The following is a 17234-nucleotide window of genomic DNA, read 5'->3' as shown; positions in this document are numbered from 1 at the left end:
TTTATCAAACGTTCCTGTAAAGAAATTGAAAAGCGAGAGCAAAAGAAACCACATAGCAAAGTTTGCTGGCCTCTGGGCTGGGTCGTGCACAGAATGCTGGTGCCTAAACGTTTTCTGAAACGGAATCAAGCAACATGACTTGGAGTTGTAAGCTAGAGGGCGAGTTAGTACCTTTGGAGTGATAAATCAAACCCACTCAAATGGTGCAACAGAAGCACTTCCAGTTATTTAACCACAGAATCTGAAATTTCTCTTCCTTTCATAGCTTAGCTGCCCTTACCAGGGCAAGCTGTTCTGTCTAGATGGAAGCCAGAGACTGAAATCTCTGCTAGAGTAGCTGCCTCACAGGGTAGTGGGGTTTTTGTTTTTGATTTTTAGTTGAGGGGTGGTGCTATTTTTTTGGTTGGTTTGGGGATTTGTTGTTGGGTTTTCGGGTTGGTTTTTTTTTTTCTACATTTCTTCTTTTTTTTCTAAATGGCCCAGAGCTGAACCTTTTGGTAGTTCAAAATCTGGTCACTAGGGGACTCCTCCAGCAGATAGTAGAAATATGTTAGTATTCCCCAATATAAGGAGAAAGCACTTTGCTTTCCTCTTTCTCCAAAAGTTTCCTGCCAGTAGACTGCCATTTAAGAGACACTACCAGCATCTCCATCCTTAACTGGCTTACATTTCAAAGGAGGAAAACCAAAACACAAACACCTAAAAGATCTGTATAAACTCATTCCAGGTCCTGTCTCACTTTAGCAAAGAGGTACCTTGTGAAAGCTCTGAAGAGGTAAGTCCAGACAAATGAATACACAGAATAGAAAGATTCTCAGGCACAATCGGTTTTGGAATTTCTTCTGGCTGGTTTTCTGGTTTAGTGGTCTACATTGTGATTGTTGTGAATCTCTCTGTTGGTGACTAAATACTTTCAAGTAGGAGCCTGAGGCACCCAAGGCACCAGATGTACACTGAACAGCAGCAGTCACCTACATGACTACACCCTTCTCACCACATTACTCCAAAATCTTCTGGCTTCTCAGTCTCAGCTCTTCTTTTCTGGCTTATGCTACTCCCACAAAAGAGTTTATTCAGCTTAATGTGGCTCAGAGAAAAGGGTCAGAGGGGAAGATGAAGAAATCCTTATGACTAAAAAATACTGCATCAGCCTATGTGTGCATCTTTACCCAGATCAGTTTCCAGATAGCTTTCTCTGAAACTACACAACTACACAAGCAGGCATAAGAATAAGCAAAACAGCTAAACAACTTGATTTTTTTTTTTTTTTTTACACTGGCATCACCAGTAAAAAGCCTTTCAAGAAGCTAAAAATCTAAACTTTTTTTTTTAGTACTGTGCCTGAAGTCACCCATGTAAGTTTTATGTATAACAGAAGATTTTCCTCTTCTTTTGAATTATGTACCAAGTTTCTTGATGGATTGGTCCTATCTCCCTCCTTTTCTTATCTGCTTTTCAAATTTTTTACTTTATAGGATGAATTTTTTATATTAGCTTTTTTTTTTTTTTTTCAGAACAGAAGATGGCAAATTTTTATAGTAAGTTGATTCATTTAACAGGGTAAGGGAAAAGAAATAATATTATTTTCCCATTATACAATTCTTTATTTCTCTTTTCCTTTAAATAATTGTCCGGATAAAATGGTCCAGTCACTAAATTAAATTTGGCCTAAGAACAGTCCTCACTGAAATGTAGCCTTTTATTTTTTCCATAGAAAATTATATTATCATACTTTGGAAACAGTATTCTGAATACAGAAGACAGAAAGATTCATAGGTCCTCACAGTATCTATTGGGTTTTGTTGGCCTTTCTTCACTGTAAACATTACAAAATGAAATATCATCATCCTCATTACAAGACACTATTTTAGAGGGAATAATGATTTTTTAAAGCATATTATACCATAAAGTTAATAAAAGAAGACCCTTTAGTTATCAAAATTGCTTCAAAATGCAATTCTTTTTTGAAAAAATTAGTTTTCCTAGGGCTTTTTGGGTGGATGATGTTTTTATTTTTTCTTCTAAGACCTGCTGAATAACAGCTTTCTAGTATTTGAAGCTTTCCAAACAAAAGTACAGGAACAGCCACCTTAATAGATGTAACAAATCTATGTGAGATAATTCTACTAATATACCTAGTTTATTGAAGACGGTTTTGCATTAATTGAGTGCTGATGGTAAACTGTCTTTTATCAGTCTACATACATCCTCACCACCGAAGGAGGGTCCATTTGAATAACCTTTAGACATCTATATCGCATGTGTTTACCTCACAGCTAATTTGTAGCTTGGTTTTATAGCCAGGGAAGTAAAACGATGCTTTTAAGTTACAGTTAATTTTATCTAATGGCAGATGCCTAAATCTGAACCTCTGAACTCTGTGAAGTAACCTATTTCTCTCTGTTAAGTTAAAACGGAGTCTAGATGAGATCAGAAATAGATGTTCATGTGACATGATAACTTAAGCTGTATTATACCAGCTAATATCTCTATCTTTCCTTACTCAACAAGGACCTGTCCTCTGCTTGCCAATATCAATTAATTTTAAGTCAGATAATTTGAAGTGAGATCCCTTGAAGCAGTCTAAAAGCCAGCTTTGGAGGCTTGCAAAAATTTGACCTGTACTGTTAGAGGTATTCTAGAGTAAACTACATACATGTGAAATGGGACCAAAATATGGAGACTGTTCAAACTAGGTATAGGAAGTGCATTGGGTTAAATAATTGTCATGTAATTTGGCAATCAGCTATCTTCAGAAAAGCTATCATATTTTTAGACAAGTCCTGATTAGCTCTCCTTGCTGATAGTGTAACTAACAATTTTCTTTTTTCAGTCTTTGAATTTTCAAATAAGACTATGGCAGAAATTATAGAAAACAGTGGCTCTGCACCAATCTCTTGGAAAATCTTTTGACAGCCAGCTGGAGGAAAGTTTGCACAGCACACAAAATAGTTTTTATGTTCTGCAGACTTTAAAATCAGTAGCTTAGGGACCAGTGTCAGCCTGGACCACAGTGGAGCAGCACAACATTGTTCTCAGAAGTGTGTTCCTAGCCATTTAGGCAATATTTGATTGCATGTGAATGACACAGAGTTTAATATAGGACTGTGAGGTGAACTCAGCTGGGTTACAGCATTGCTCAGGTAAAGTGATATAGCACAGAAGACAATGACCAGTTGAGAGACTAGGGTGATAGTAGGGGACAACATACAACAGAAACACTTCAAGGGGCAGGCTATGGGCAAAGGCAAGAGAGACTTTCCTTCTGAGAGCCTGTTCTCTCCTTTCTCATAAAATCTGTATGGATTTTAAGTAATATTTTTAATATCAACACAGAAATCACATTTGCTATATGGTTACAATCATGTGTTAGCTGGGAATCAGGGCTGTCTCCTTGCATGCACAACTAACGCATTAGGTCATCATTTCCCTGGGTGGTTTAGAAACTTCTTTGAGGCAATAAGGTGACTTGAGAGAAGTGATTAACTGAAGTCCTAACCATCTTCACAGAAAAGTGTTTAACTTACTGTTACAGGAGTTCTCAAAGTAGGAATCTCTGTCAGCCCTGGAGATTCCCCCCAGGCAGTCCCTGCTCTGGATGGACTCATTCCTAGATGTTCTTTGTATGCTTAAATGTCCTGGCAAAAGAATCTGGCTGTTCCAGGGACTCCTGGAGGATGTTTCTGCTGCAGAATCAACTAAACTGTGCATAGATTAAATATATATATATATAAATAGTCAGGAATGGACACATAAGACAGTCTGTTGCAGTATTTAGGATACATAGACTGTGGAGTAGTTGGGATATGATTTGCATGTAGTTTAAGCTAGTCAACAGGAAAAGATCATGCATAAACCAGAGTAGCTGCAGTTGATATGGGCAAACTGATTGTAAGAGTTCACCAGAACCGCAGTTCAGGGGGTCTCGTCAAATTTAGCCTGAGACTCCTTTGTACTGACACTTGCAATGGAGACTGACTACTTGGTGGTGAATGACCACTCTTTCAGAGATTTGATTCATCACATGAGCATTACCTTTTGTAAAAGATGCAATACATTGGTGTTATAACACTCTATGCATGTGTTTCTGTGCAACACCATGTCATCCCTGTATAATTAACACCAGTTCAAAAGTGTTGGCCCCACCTTGCAGTGATGAGCAGCAGGCATAGTTTCACAGAGAGTAAATGGTTCTAGGATGGCCATGGCAGTATCTGCATCACAAAACTGTTCTTCTCCTGCCATGCAACCCCCTCCCCTAACTTTGCTTACAGCTTTGCATCCTTTCCTAATGTCAACTTCTTTCCAGCCTTTGCCCCCATCACACTATGACACCTTTACCACAAATCCACCATGTACTGTATGCTCTGATTGTAATGAACCAGGATTAGCGTGTACCAAAGCTTCTCAGAAAAGATTTTGCTTTCTTCAATCATCTTTCCTGAATTCATTTGTAAATTTATACTGCCCTCTGATTACATTGCACAATTTGACCCTAAATTATGAAGACAAAGGCAAAATGTGTTTTAGCCTGTGTAATACACATGGAACACTTTCCTAAAATTCCCATTACAGAATATAAATAGAGACATGCTGTGTAGTCAGCTTTTACTGAATCTGAATGAAAATTCATTAGTAGGAACTGCATTTGGTGGTGTTTGTCTGTTGCAACCCTCCACATTCCTATTATTGAGCAGGCATCTAATCTGCTTAGCCTGATCCAGACTGTAAATTTGTTGCTTGATTGAATTCTGGTTTTAGTGTTGATGATATCCCTGGGATCATGAACATCATAAAATAGCTGCCAAGAACTGATCAGCTAAATGGAGATATGAGAACAGTGAATGTCAATACAAGCAAAGATATATAACTTAGTGACACTATACACCAAGAAACAGAGAGGGGATCTAAGCTTTCATGAAAGAATGATTCAGGTCAAGAGCACTTAAGGTTTGGAAGTGGCTGCTATGCTGGTCCATCCTTCTACTGTTTAACGTAAAGTCAGACGATCTATGGTATGTATCTGGTTACAGGAAAGGATTTCTGAGCCCATAGAGGCAAATAACTATTTCACATAATCAGATTTTCAATAGCAGCTGGTCTCAGGTGAATGATAGGTAAATTAGAAAATCTGATGCTTCCCCACTCCCCACTCTGTTAAGTGTGAAGATCTTGTGTTAAAAATTATTAACTTGCAAAATACTTAAACCCCACTGACACAAAATTAATTCAAAAGAAGGAAAAACTTTCAGTGTTTATTGTTATTTTCCCTTTTCTCCTCCTTCTGTTGAATTTATCCTGACTTCAGTTCTGTTAAATGAACTAGCAGTTTGTGGCAATTTATTAAACCAGGCAACTTTAACTTAGACTAGTCATAGCCATGGAAGAAACAGCAAGTCACACTTTTCGATCCTTTTTTTCCTCAGTCTAACTAAGCAGGTAGTTATGTGTTGATAACCAGCTCTCCAACATACCTAATTTACTGCTACAGTGGTCTCTAGATGTACCTATCTTCCACTATAGTGGTGCCTATGAAACATAAAGGAAATGATGGGTTCAAACTTCTGAAAGCATGAGCAAAAGAAATACTTTCTTGTTTTTAATCTCAAGAATTAAGTGTTCTTTGTGAATTCTAATCATGAAGCTGGGATGTGATACTGAGCTTTGAAGCCGTGTAGTCATTTTGCAGAATAGAGAAGTGAGGCAATCCTTCAGTTCCTGGAAAGACCACATGGTAGAGAACACTAAGATATAGTTGCTTTCCTGAAATTCAGTTTTCAAAATCGCCTTGTTCACTGTTTCCAAAATTCCTGACTAGAAGGCTGGAGTAGTTTCTTCACCAGAAAAAGAACTTGGATCTGTCAAGCAACATGAAACTCTCAAATGCAATAGCCTCTAGGGAATAATTGCTCTGTTGGTAATGTACAGGGAAGCAGTGACTAAGATCCTGAACATTCGGTATCTATTCACAGAACCATAGAACCATAGAATGGTCTGAGTTGGAAGGGACTTTCAAGTATCAGCTAGTCCAACCCTCTGTCATATACAGGGACATCTTTCACTAGATCAGGTTGCTCAAAGCCCTCTCCAACCTGACCTTCAACACTTCCAACGATGGGACATTCACACTTTCTCTGGGCAACCTGTGCCAGTGTCTCACCACCCTCACCATACAAATTTCTTCCTTATGTCCAATCTAAACCTACCCACTTTCAGTTTAAACCCATTACCCCTTGTTCTGCTACTACAGGCCCTGGTAAAAAGTCTCTTTCCACCTTTCTTATAAGCCCTTCTTCACTATTGAAAGGCCGTAACCAGGCGTCCCCAGGGCTTTCTCTTCCCTAGGCTGAACGACCCCGACTCACTCAGCCTTTCTTCAGAGCAGAGGTGCTGCAGCCTTCTGACTGTCTTCACGGCCCTCCTCTGGACCTGCTCTGACAGGTGCATGTCTGTCTTGTGCTGGGGATCCCAGAGCTGGGTGCAGTACTCTTGGTGGGGTCTCATGAGTGCTGACTAGAGGGGGAGAATCTCTTCCCTTGACCTTCTGGCCATGCTTCTTTTGATGCAGCCCAGGACAGGATTGGCTTTCTGGGCTGCGAGCCCATATTACAATCAAGGACTCAACATGCTCTTTCTCTTTCAGAAAGCCAAATAAATAGATCAGTAAGTAAATACATAAACTGAGAATTTTCAATATTGACAGCTATAAGTATATCCCTTTAAATGAACTCTCACTTAAAGTTTTGGTAGACAAAGACTAAAGAATAGAACATGTTATTTTAGCAAACTGTAAACAAGTCAAGAAGCAATCAGTAACTTTTTTTAGGTTATTTGACTAAATTTAATTCCCTGATTGTTTTGTCTTCTTCGAATAAAACTTTTTTGTGACAGAGTACTATATCAAGTTACCTGTTCTAAATCAACTAAGCTCCACTATGTAAGGTGTGGATTTTTAGCTGGAGGATTAATATTTAGTGGACATGTCTATTAGTGCATTAACAAAACATTTAAAAGACTGTATTCATTTTGGCACAGCTCTCTTGAAGTGTTTTGCTAAATTTATCTAATTTCTACTGTTTGAGGAATGGTAAGGATTTGGGGTTTTGAATGTATGTGTCAATAATTCTTGCATCCCATTGAACAAATACTGAATTAGGTGAGAACCAATATGCTTTAGGAAGCATATAAATGACACTATGTTAGAAAAAAAACACACAGGCATTGCTGATAACTGTAGTTTTCTTTTTACTTCACCAGAAACTAGAATATTTATGCCTCAGATCTACTGTTTGCAGATTTAGCAAGGCTGACACTGGATGTTAGTATCAGTGGAAGCACTTTAATATTTTAATTTCCTACTATTTTTTTCCTTCCTTCTTCTTCTGAGAATTATGGTGGTTGTTTTTTTTAAGATGAGGAAAGCATACCAGCATTCCTTTTTTCATTCTTGCATCAATTTAATTGATGCTCTAGAACTGCCTGCTATTATACATGCAGAGGGAGTTGATTAATTAAAGCATATTAGCTCCAAGAGAAATAATCTATTTTGGGGTGGGTTTTTTTTTACTTTTTCATAGATGAAATAGTCATTCTTCTATATATATATAAATCAATCCTTTATATATATAATATATATATTCAGTTAATTCTGTAACTATTCTTTTATGAGTTTTTTTCCTTTGATTGGCTTAATTTAACTAACTTTTGATAGTGATACCTAAACAATATAGTCCTTTTTTCCCAGAATCTATTCTCATAGGTAGAACAAAAAGAGAAGAGGACAAATTTCTTTTTCCCTGTATGTGCTTTTTCTTTCTTTTAGTCCTTTTATTGATACTCCTTTCCTCTTAGCCTGTACATAGAAAATGTCCAGCCTGGGGAAGAGATGCTGCATATATCTTAATTCATATTTGCCTATAATAAATCATTTTATCATAATTTATTTGATAGCACTGTACTCTGTATTCATATGTGTCCTTCCAAAGGTCTTTAAAGCTCTTTGAACACAATTTGAAGCTATTTTGATGAGCAGGGTGTGTCAGTGTGCTCCTCCTCCCCATCATGACCTTTATTTCCGTAACAATCATCAACTGATAACCACCAGTGGCAGTCCTAATTGATGTGTCTGATCATCCGGTCTTGGTGGCTGTGTCCCTCTCAAAGTAAATTTGGCGGAAACAGATAACAACACAGTAGCCAAGGGATAATTTATCAATGTTCCCACCTAACCACCATGCTTGACAAGGTCCAGCTCAAGCCAAGTTTGAAAGAAAATTCTGTAGTTGGTATGCAAATATGACTATGAGTCAATTATCTTACTCCACAAATAGTGGACAGCCCAGGACCCATTGAATTCTCCTGCTAAACAGTGGGTTGCATGCCAGGATGTCCCCTTCAGCAGGGACTTTTCTCAAGGTTACTCCTCCAGGCTGAGAGATTCTGTGCCACAAGAGATTCTTGGTAAGTGATTAATAGCATGCTATACTTGGAAATCTTAGCTAAATGATATAAAGGATTGATTATGCACATATAATCCTTTAGATATAAACTGTCGACCAAGTCTGGGACTAAGTCTGGATCCAGCTGCACCTGAACTCCCCTCTGAGGAGTTTAGAATGCAAGGGGGTCCTTTCTGAATCTCATGACTCAACAGGAGGGTCTCCCTGTCCTCCATGCAATAAATAATCAAGTGTACCTTGTCATCAAATCTTGTTAAACCACTGTTGCATTTTATTATCAAACTTGTTAAATCACTGTTTTATACCAATAAACGTTGCTTCTCTCTTATGAGTGAAGTGCGTCACTCCATCCACAACATGGGGTAAAACCATGTTCTTTGCCAAGGCAAGGTGTCAGAGACTATCTGTACAGATTTTACGTAATACTTGACACTATCTACCTATGCTCACTGTGATACCATGAGGTACTAAATATTTTTAATATTTTTACTAACTTTTACCTTTCTAACTGTTTCTTTCAGTTTAATGTGTGTGAAATAATGTTAGAACTATATTGTAGCCCATCAGAGTTGCAGGTATAACACGTGCAGAGGCAGGACATGAAGGGCCTGTGGGAGTTTGAGAACATAACATGCCAGGATATGGTACTGAAGAGGCACATAGGGCAGAGGGTGCCTTGTACTTTTTTGCAGGGCTGTCCACGATGTTCTGTGATGGCCTGAACTGAAAACAAAAGAACAAACCAAAAAAACCAAACCAGTAATTATGATAACCTTAATACCATAGAGATGGTGACAGAAGTAGTGGCCCAGTTTGCTTATTGGATCTGGTTTTACCATGTTGTACAGATTTCCCCTGAAGCCTGTTAGAAGTATAATTAACACACAAAACTGAGTTTTTCTTTTTTAAAAAAAAATAAAAAATTCAAGTCAACATCTTTAAAATCTGAACTTCAGATAATTGCAAAATAAATTTGTGAAGGCTTTCTCAATTATTTGATTGTAATATACAATCTTATCACTTTTTATTGTCCTATCCATATTATATCATATAATATGCATGTGGAGAGACAAAATGTGCATCAAAAATTTAATGAGCTTTTAGGTTATCCTCATGGAATCTCAGTTCACCCACCCAATAAGACTGATCACTTCACTCAGCTGAAATGGATAGCATAGGTAGGCTATTTGGCCTTCTTTTTTCTTCTTTGATTCAATACAGAAACTTTGTTAACTGATATTTTGCACATATTCTTCAGGTTTTGATCTGCAGGTCTATTACTTATTTATATACCCAGTCAACATATATTGTTTCAATTTATATGCACATTTTTTCCTACACTTAATCTTTTGTATATTCTATAAATTGAATCCTATTTTTTCAACCTTTTTTCTCAATTCATTAAGACTCTTCTGAATTCTTATTCTTTGAACACTCAATCTCTTCCAGCTTAGAACCATCTGAAAATGTAATAAATATGCTATTTCCTGCATTATCAGGTCAACCTTGACAGTATTTTATGCCTGCAAACACAGATTCTTAGTCATCCTTTCTCTGGGCTAATGAAACAGTGGTATTATTACCTTTTTGGAACCATTTTTACATCTGTTACAACAGCTTCCTATGGACCATGGTTTCTGAACTTGATTAAGAGAATGTCATGTGAGACAATATCAAAAACCCCACTGGAGTCCGTATATGACATTTTTTGTCTCTTGCCACAAGGCCTGTTCCTGTGTCATGGGAGGAAATTAGATTGTTTTGACACAGTTTTTTTGTTGACAAATTCATGATGGCTGTAAGTGTTATATACCCTTGTGTAGACATCACCATAAAATAGCAAGAAATAAGTACAGAAGCAAAACCCTCTACCTGCGTATGAACAGTTTTGTGGGTTTTTCTTTTTTTCTTCCAAGCTTAGGAGGGACATTGATTTTGCAGTCTTTCTGAACCCCATGATTTTCTTTGTTCATTTGGCACACATATTCTCAGTTTCAAAACAGCTCCTTGAAACAGCTTCTTGACTGTAGGTTCAGCCCAAATATATAACCTTTAAAAAGAACACCCACTATTTCCATTGGTCAATTGCATCTGGTGCTACAGGGAGAATTTGCAAGGATTGGTTCCTCACAGAGACCAGTGCTTAAACAGCTGAAAACCTGGTACCATAGGGAATAGATTCCACTTCCATGGAAAATGAAATTTAAGATTTTGATGGTTTTGCTGAATGGCATGCAGAATACTGTGCAGAGATGCAATTCAAGTTATTCTTTACAGGAATATTTTCATCTGGAAAACTTGGATATCCATAAATATCTCACAGGTATTTCCAACAGGTAAATCACATTTAATTCAGCTGCTTAAGCTGACATAGAAATTCTTCAGCTTTTACTCCTTCAATTTACATAGTGTAAACCCTTTCCAGGAGCATGATATATAATGCAAACAAAGAGTATAACAAAACAGGGAAGGGGAAGGTAAGTCTTGCAGATATTTAAAATGCTTCAAAAAGTATAAACTCTTCTGTATTATAAGGTTATAAATAAATATGGAAATAATGTATAAAGAATATAAAGATACGTGAATATAAGAATGTGAAGAATATAAACGATATTTGTTGCAATACAAAATATGGTTTAGAAGTCTTGATAAAGTGTATTTTGAGTGTGAAATTATTAATAAAGGATATGCAGATTATAATCCCCTAAAGTAAAATATCTATCTCGTAAGGACCTACCTCTATTCTATAGGAATGATCTGATTGTTATATTGTGTTGAAATTTGGGGAGCCATGAAAGAAAAACAGTAGGGTATACTTTCAAGTCTTTGAGCTCAGGCTACTCCTCAGGCAGCAATGCTACATTTATCACACACAATCCAGGTTAAAGCTATCATTTTATGACCTTAAAAAAAAATTATAGAAAACTACAATGCAGAAAACGAATTAACCTACTTCTCATGCAGGGGAGGTATTAGAACTAAGTGTAAGGAATGTCTGTTTTCTGAAAACTGCTTGGCATGCAGTATTACCTGAACTATGTCAGTGTCCCTTCCCTGTAAGCAGTACCACCTGGGTACTTAGGCAATTGCTTTATTTGTCCTAGGACCTGCTCTACTTACAAGTAATTGAGAACCATTTTGGCTGTTTCAGCTTTTGCTGGGCGCATGTTTGCTTGGCTACAAAACCTGTTATAGCACAAGTCATGAAATGGTCATGAAAATTTGTGAAGTTCCTTTTAAAGACTAGTGATTTTCAATGGTGATTTTTTAATTTTTTTTAGTAAGTTGTATTTACTACAGCAGTGATACTGCTATGACTTTGTAAAGCCAAGCAAAACATACAGAAAAATACATAGTAGAAAGAAAATCTCAAAATAACATTACCTGTTCCTTCTGTTTTCACATTTTTTACGGAAAGTTTAGATTTCATTAGGAAACTTGTTATATCCCAGATAACTTGGTAATAGGATTGCAGAATAACACTCCTTTAAATCAACTGAAAGGCACCAACAGATTTAAATTGACCCGTCTCTACATAATGGCTTTCTAATTCCAAGATCATCTGAGCAAGACTTATGAGAATTTAGTTTAACTTGAAATAAGTTTTCACTTTAAAGAGTTCCCTACAGACTAAAAAAAAAAACCACACCAAAAAAAAAACCCACAACAAATTAATGGACATTTGTTAAAAATTTTCTAGGATTCTGTCGTGGTCTTTTTTGTTCCACTGGCAAGCTGGACACTTGCAAGGGAACGAGATCTTCCCCAACAAACAGACAAATGTGATTCTGACTACATATGTCTAAAATTTGGGCAAGTACTGTTCACACTAGTATTGATGTTTATAGTCAGTGCAGAGAAAAGGTCATTTTAAGAGCGTGACTCATTAACGACATAGAAATAAATAATGTCCTAGAATTTTCTATTTCTCATCTCTTACTGTGAATTAAATCCAGACAGGTAGATGTGGACATGTACATATGCAAATACACATATGTGTGTATGTTCAGAGAAATCCTCAGAACTTCCAAAGAAAACAGTAGAACACATGGTGTCCCACTCAGTTGAATGGAGCACTGGACTATGTGCAGGTCCTTAATGTTGAACTAGCATAAGGTCCAGCTATGCAGCAACAGCAGGAGCCACACAGCCTTCTGCTCTCTTCTGCTTCACTCTTCTGCTCCTCTGCGCTTGGTGCATTCATTTTTGTGGGGTTTTAAACTGTACAACAATTTTGAGAGGAAAGGAAGAGTTAAATGACTACTCTGTGGAGTTATTTTAGTTACCTTGACACTGCATCTCCTAAAAAGTGAGATAAGAGCTGTCAAAAATGTAAATGAAAACACAAATAGTCTTAAAAGATTTTATTGCATGTAAGCAGATTTTATTGCATGTAAGCAGATTTTACTAATCAACACGGTAAGTCAATGATGCACATCTTTTCACAACTTAAACACAGCAAATATAAAGTAATATGCATTGTGAGCAAGATCATATTTTGTCTTCATTACTAAAAAGCTATTTTTTGGTTAATGTTCTTTCTGTGGCTGTTAGTAGTTTGCTGATTTTGTGGGTCAGAGTATGGGATCAAAATGTTCAGCTTATTCTGTAACAGACTGTGGTGCTCATTGGCTGTGTCTCTGACTTCTATAACTGTTAATTAGTTCTATGTGAACCACTTAATATTAAAGCTAACTTTTGCTCTTTATTCCCTCATTTGAACATTTTTTTTGAGCAATTAACTCAGCTTTTGCTGTGCTTGGGTCTTCTCACATGTTAACATCATTAATCATTAAGAATGTTAAAAGGTGTTTCGCCTCTCCTTAATAAATGCTAAATTATAAATGTGGACAAAGATGCAACCAAGTAATTTTAAAGCAAAGACAGTAACATAATAAATTTCCTGGAGCACTACAGAATGTCAGGTTAGTCTGAGATGTGAATATATATGTAAATCTGGGAAAGAGTTTGTGAAAGAGAAGAGTGATGCAGTTGTACAGAAATGTAATGTAATTGTTCAGCTTGACATTAGTCCTGATGAGATAGATTTTAAATACTTGTCTTGTTTACAAGACAACTTTCTGAGACATTTATTTTAAAGATTAAATCAAAATTGATGAGAGCATAGAAATCTCATCAAGATGATTTTACATTGAGATTATTCTCATCTCCTAAAAGTACAAGCCCTTTTTCATAATGTGGTTTCAGGCCAAAAGGCAAACAGAAAACAGTGGAAGAGCAGAAATGCTGTACATTGACTTATCAAATCAGAGGCCACAGACATGCTGCATCAGAAATTTAATTTGTTTGAAGCAACATTTTAGATATCATTAATTATTTGCAAATTAATAATAAAACATATTGTCACAAAGTGTTTTCGTCAGCTGTGCTATGCAACACATTATTCTATTACCAGATTTCTAGCTAAATTCAAGGTTAAGTCATTACTAAGACTAGCAGTTACCATACTACCTTTTGCTCTGGGTGGCAAATAACAACTCTTTAGCCTTACTGATTTATATATAGGTCTGAGAAAGCACTTTACATCTATTTCTTAGCCACCTGGTGTAATGTAATTTCAACTCCCTATAGTCCTTGGCAGGACACATTGGCTGGGCTTATATAGTCATCTGACATATTGAAAAGTTTGAATAAAAAGGAGAAAAGTGATTCTTTTATATTTAAAATGCCTAGGTGTTTCTGTATGAGTTTATTATTATAAATAAATTAATCTGTCACTAAGAAAATATCAGGACAAGCAGAAAGATAAAATAATAGTTTCACATTTAATTCACAATGTGAAAACCAGCTCTTGTCACTGGTTCCCTCTTTAGTTATTTCTTAACTGAAATTTATCTCCTTTGCTCAGAAACTGCACACACCTCACAAATATTCTGTCTGTAATGATATTACTCAATCTGTATGCAGAGCTTTCAAAATGTTTCAATTTACACCCACTTTGTCTTTTACTGCCTTATCCACAAATGAGGCAAATGTAACAAATGACACACAACATTAAATGGAGCTGATCTGCATGAATCTTTGTTCTTAATGTTCTCTATTCTAGCTCTATAGACTTCAGGGTTAAACAAAAATAACAGCTGGACCAACAACTTCTGGCCTCTGCCACTCAGTATCTTGCAGAGATTCATAATAAAACAAAGTAGACCAAATAACCAAGGCAATTGGAACTATCTACTTCAGCGTTCCACAAGAAGATGTTTCTATATATACACTGACATGAGGACTGTCACATATTTGAAAGATTTTTATTTATTTATTTATTTTAAAAATACATGATTTTCCCTTCTCAGTCCTGTTTCTGTCCAAGAATTGTTGGTATTCTTCAGTCAACGTAATGCTAGATGTGTTTCTGTCATTCAAACTTCCAGGTTTAAAAGATCTTAAAACAGATACCAAAGAGGGACCTGATGGTTCTGAGGCATTTTTAAACACAGTTTGTTCAAGGCATGAATCATTCTTTGTTAAGGACAGCCAGTAAACACAAAACAAGACAATGATCTTGACATTTATTCTGTAGGGGAACATATACAGAGACAAGTCAATAGGATTCCCTTAAGCATACTAGCACAAACTTGCTAGGAAAGGATGAGAAACTCTTTGCTCTGTGTGACAGCAAAAACACGGAATCCTTCCTATTTTAGATTACCTATTTGTTCTGTTAGGTTTAATTAGGTTTTTCTCAGACATTGTCTAGAACTCCTCTATGTGTATAAATACGTAAGAATTCTTAGTAACATAAACAACTCAGATTAGTATGGCAAACCTGAAAAAGTAGGGTAATATGGACAGTTTGCAAGAAGTGTTATTTCCATGTTTGAAGAAGCCTCTGCCATATCTAGTTATGGAAAAAAAAAAAAAAAAAAACAACCCAGTGATGCAAATTGCACCAGTAATGCATCTAAGACTGTTTCGCAGTGTATTACATTACGGCAGCCATGTTTGATAGTCACATATCACCATATTGTATGGGGACAGAGATGAAAGAAGACAGAACCAAAATGACTCATCACCAGGCTGAATAAAAACTTTAAAAATTTATTTCCCCCCACACTCATGTCTTCCAGAACTTACTTCTGAGCTCCCTATGGCTGATTCTGATCTATGTTATTTTTTACAGAGCTCAGAGAAATCACACCAAACTTCCAGTACAATATGTGAATTCAGAATTGGGAACAGTCTCTTTGGTATATTAATTGGGAAACTTTAAGAAGCTATTGTAATGCTATGCAGTTCAGATTTTAAGTCTTTGTACTTTAGTCACAGAATCATGCAAAATATTTCATTCAATCTTCCATTGCATCTCTTCCCAGAAGAATAAAAAAAATCAAATGTGATTTCTGCTTCTCTTATAATCCTTGTTTCTGTGTAGAAATACAGCATATTTCTGATAGTCTAGTGGCATATCTTAACAAAAAGTTTCAGTTAAGAGACAGATTTTTCAAGACAACTTTATGTTAAATTTTCATGAAGCATCAACAACTTTTTTTTGGATAAATTTATGGGAATCTAAATAACACTTTTAAACTCAACACATATATGTAAATTAATTAGGGGTTTAATGGCGTTGAAAGCAACTCAAAGTTTGCCAGGTTGTTCTAAGAAGTGATTTTAGACTGACCAGTAGTTTATCAAAGGCCAACATCTATGATCTTTTCCCTGCTCAGATAAGTCAGGGATATTATATCAGTTTTCAAAGAAAAGGAAGAAAGTGCTGAACCCTTTCCTAGCTTGCCAGAGCTCTCCACTTAGCAAGAGAAATGAAAAGATCTTTTTTGCTATCTAAACAGATTAGATTGGTACCAGGAGCTCTTTAAGTTCAATTATACTGCCTGATTTATTTAGTGAGTGGGCAGATTTTGGTAATTTCTTTAATAACACAGTAGAACAATATTTATTTCATGACATATTTAAAAAGGTTGGATTGTAATATAATAAACTACTCGGTGCATCCCAGTAGTGACATTAAACACTTAAGGATTTCTGCATATTTCTGTGTATTCAGTTACATCAGAGTGGGAGAGGTCCAGATTAAAAATATGAGCAACTGAAAAAAACTAGAGTATGAGCTTTCAGTATGTCAGCTAATCCTACCCATGTGTGGCATTTTGCATGAAGTTCTAAGTAGTTCAAAAGCTCACACCTCAAGACAGTTTTCACAAATAAAGATAAAGGTCTCAAGTATTTAACATGATAGAGACATACTCTGAGTATACAAACTAACTGTCTGTTAATTTTTAATTAATTTATTGAATGTTCTATTTTTAAAAGGAAATTTTTGCAACTGTACGCATTCAGCCATATACTATGGGACTTAAATTTCTCACACGAAATATATGCCCTTCAATAGTATGCAGTTTAGTTTCTTTTGTTTTCCCTAAAGTCATGGTAGCATGACTTGCTTCAAGATCCAATCAGCACTGATCTTACCAGGGATTTTTGCCATCAGATCTAGTATTCTCCATTATCTACTATGTATATATAAACTATATGGTGTGATTCAATATGTAAATTCTAATGTGGGATTAAAACCTCACTATGGTAACTGTATTCTAAGAATGTCTAGGATATAAATAAATATATGTCTATACACATACACATATATAGTGTAATAATTTATCAATAACCCTATATTCTAGTTTTCCTTTTTCTGCAAACACACAGCTAATAAGATACCTTTCTGGAAAATTTTCATGAATATCCATTACTTGCATTTTACCTTTTTTCTGAACTGTGTATGGTTGTCTTTCCTTT

The 17234-nt window shown here is 36.1% G+C and overlaps 1 long non-coding RNA gene across 5 annotated transcripts in view; it reads left to right on the top strand.

Annotated features, from left to right (window-relative positions):
- The first annotated feature begins 725 nt into the window (after window positions 1-725).
- LOC121082992 overlaps window positions 726-17234 on the top strand; it is a 67204-nt gene continuing 50695 nt past the window's right edge. For all 5 annotated transcript variants that reach the window (XR_005826206.1, XR_005826205.1, XR_005826203.1 and 2 more), the window contains exon 1: window positions 726-775. This is a non-coding gene — a long non-coding RNA (uncharacterized LOC121082992). The remainder of the gene's footprint in view (window positions 776-17234) is intronic.

This window comes from Falco naumanni, chromosome 2 (assembly GCF_017639655.2).
Source record: "Falco naumanni isolate bFalNau1 chromosome 2, bFalNau1.pat, whole genome shotgun sequence".
NCBI classification, from domain to species: domain Eukaryota; kingdom Metazoa; phylum Chordata; class Aves; order Falconiformes; family Falconidae; genus Falco; species Falco naumanni.
This window is presented reverse-complemented; position numbering and strand designations above follow the sequence as displayed.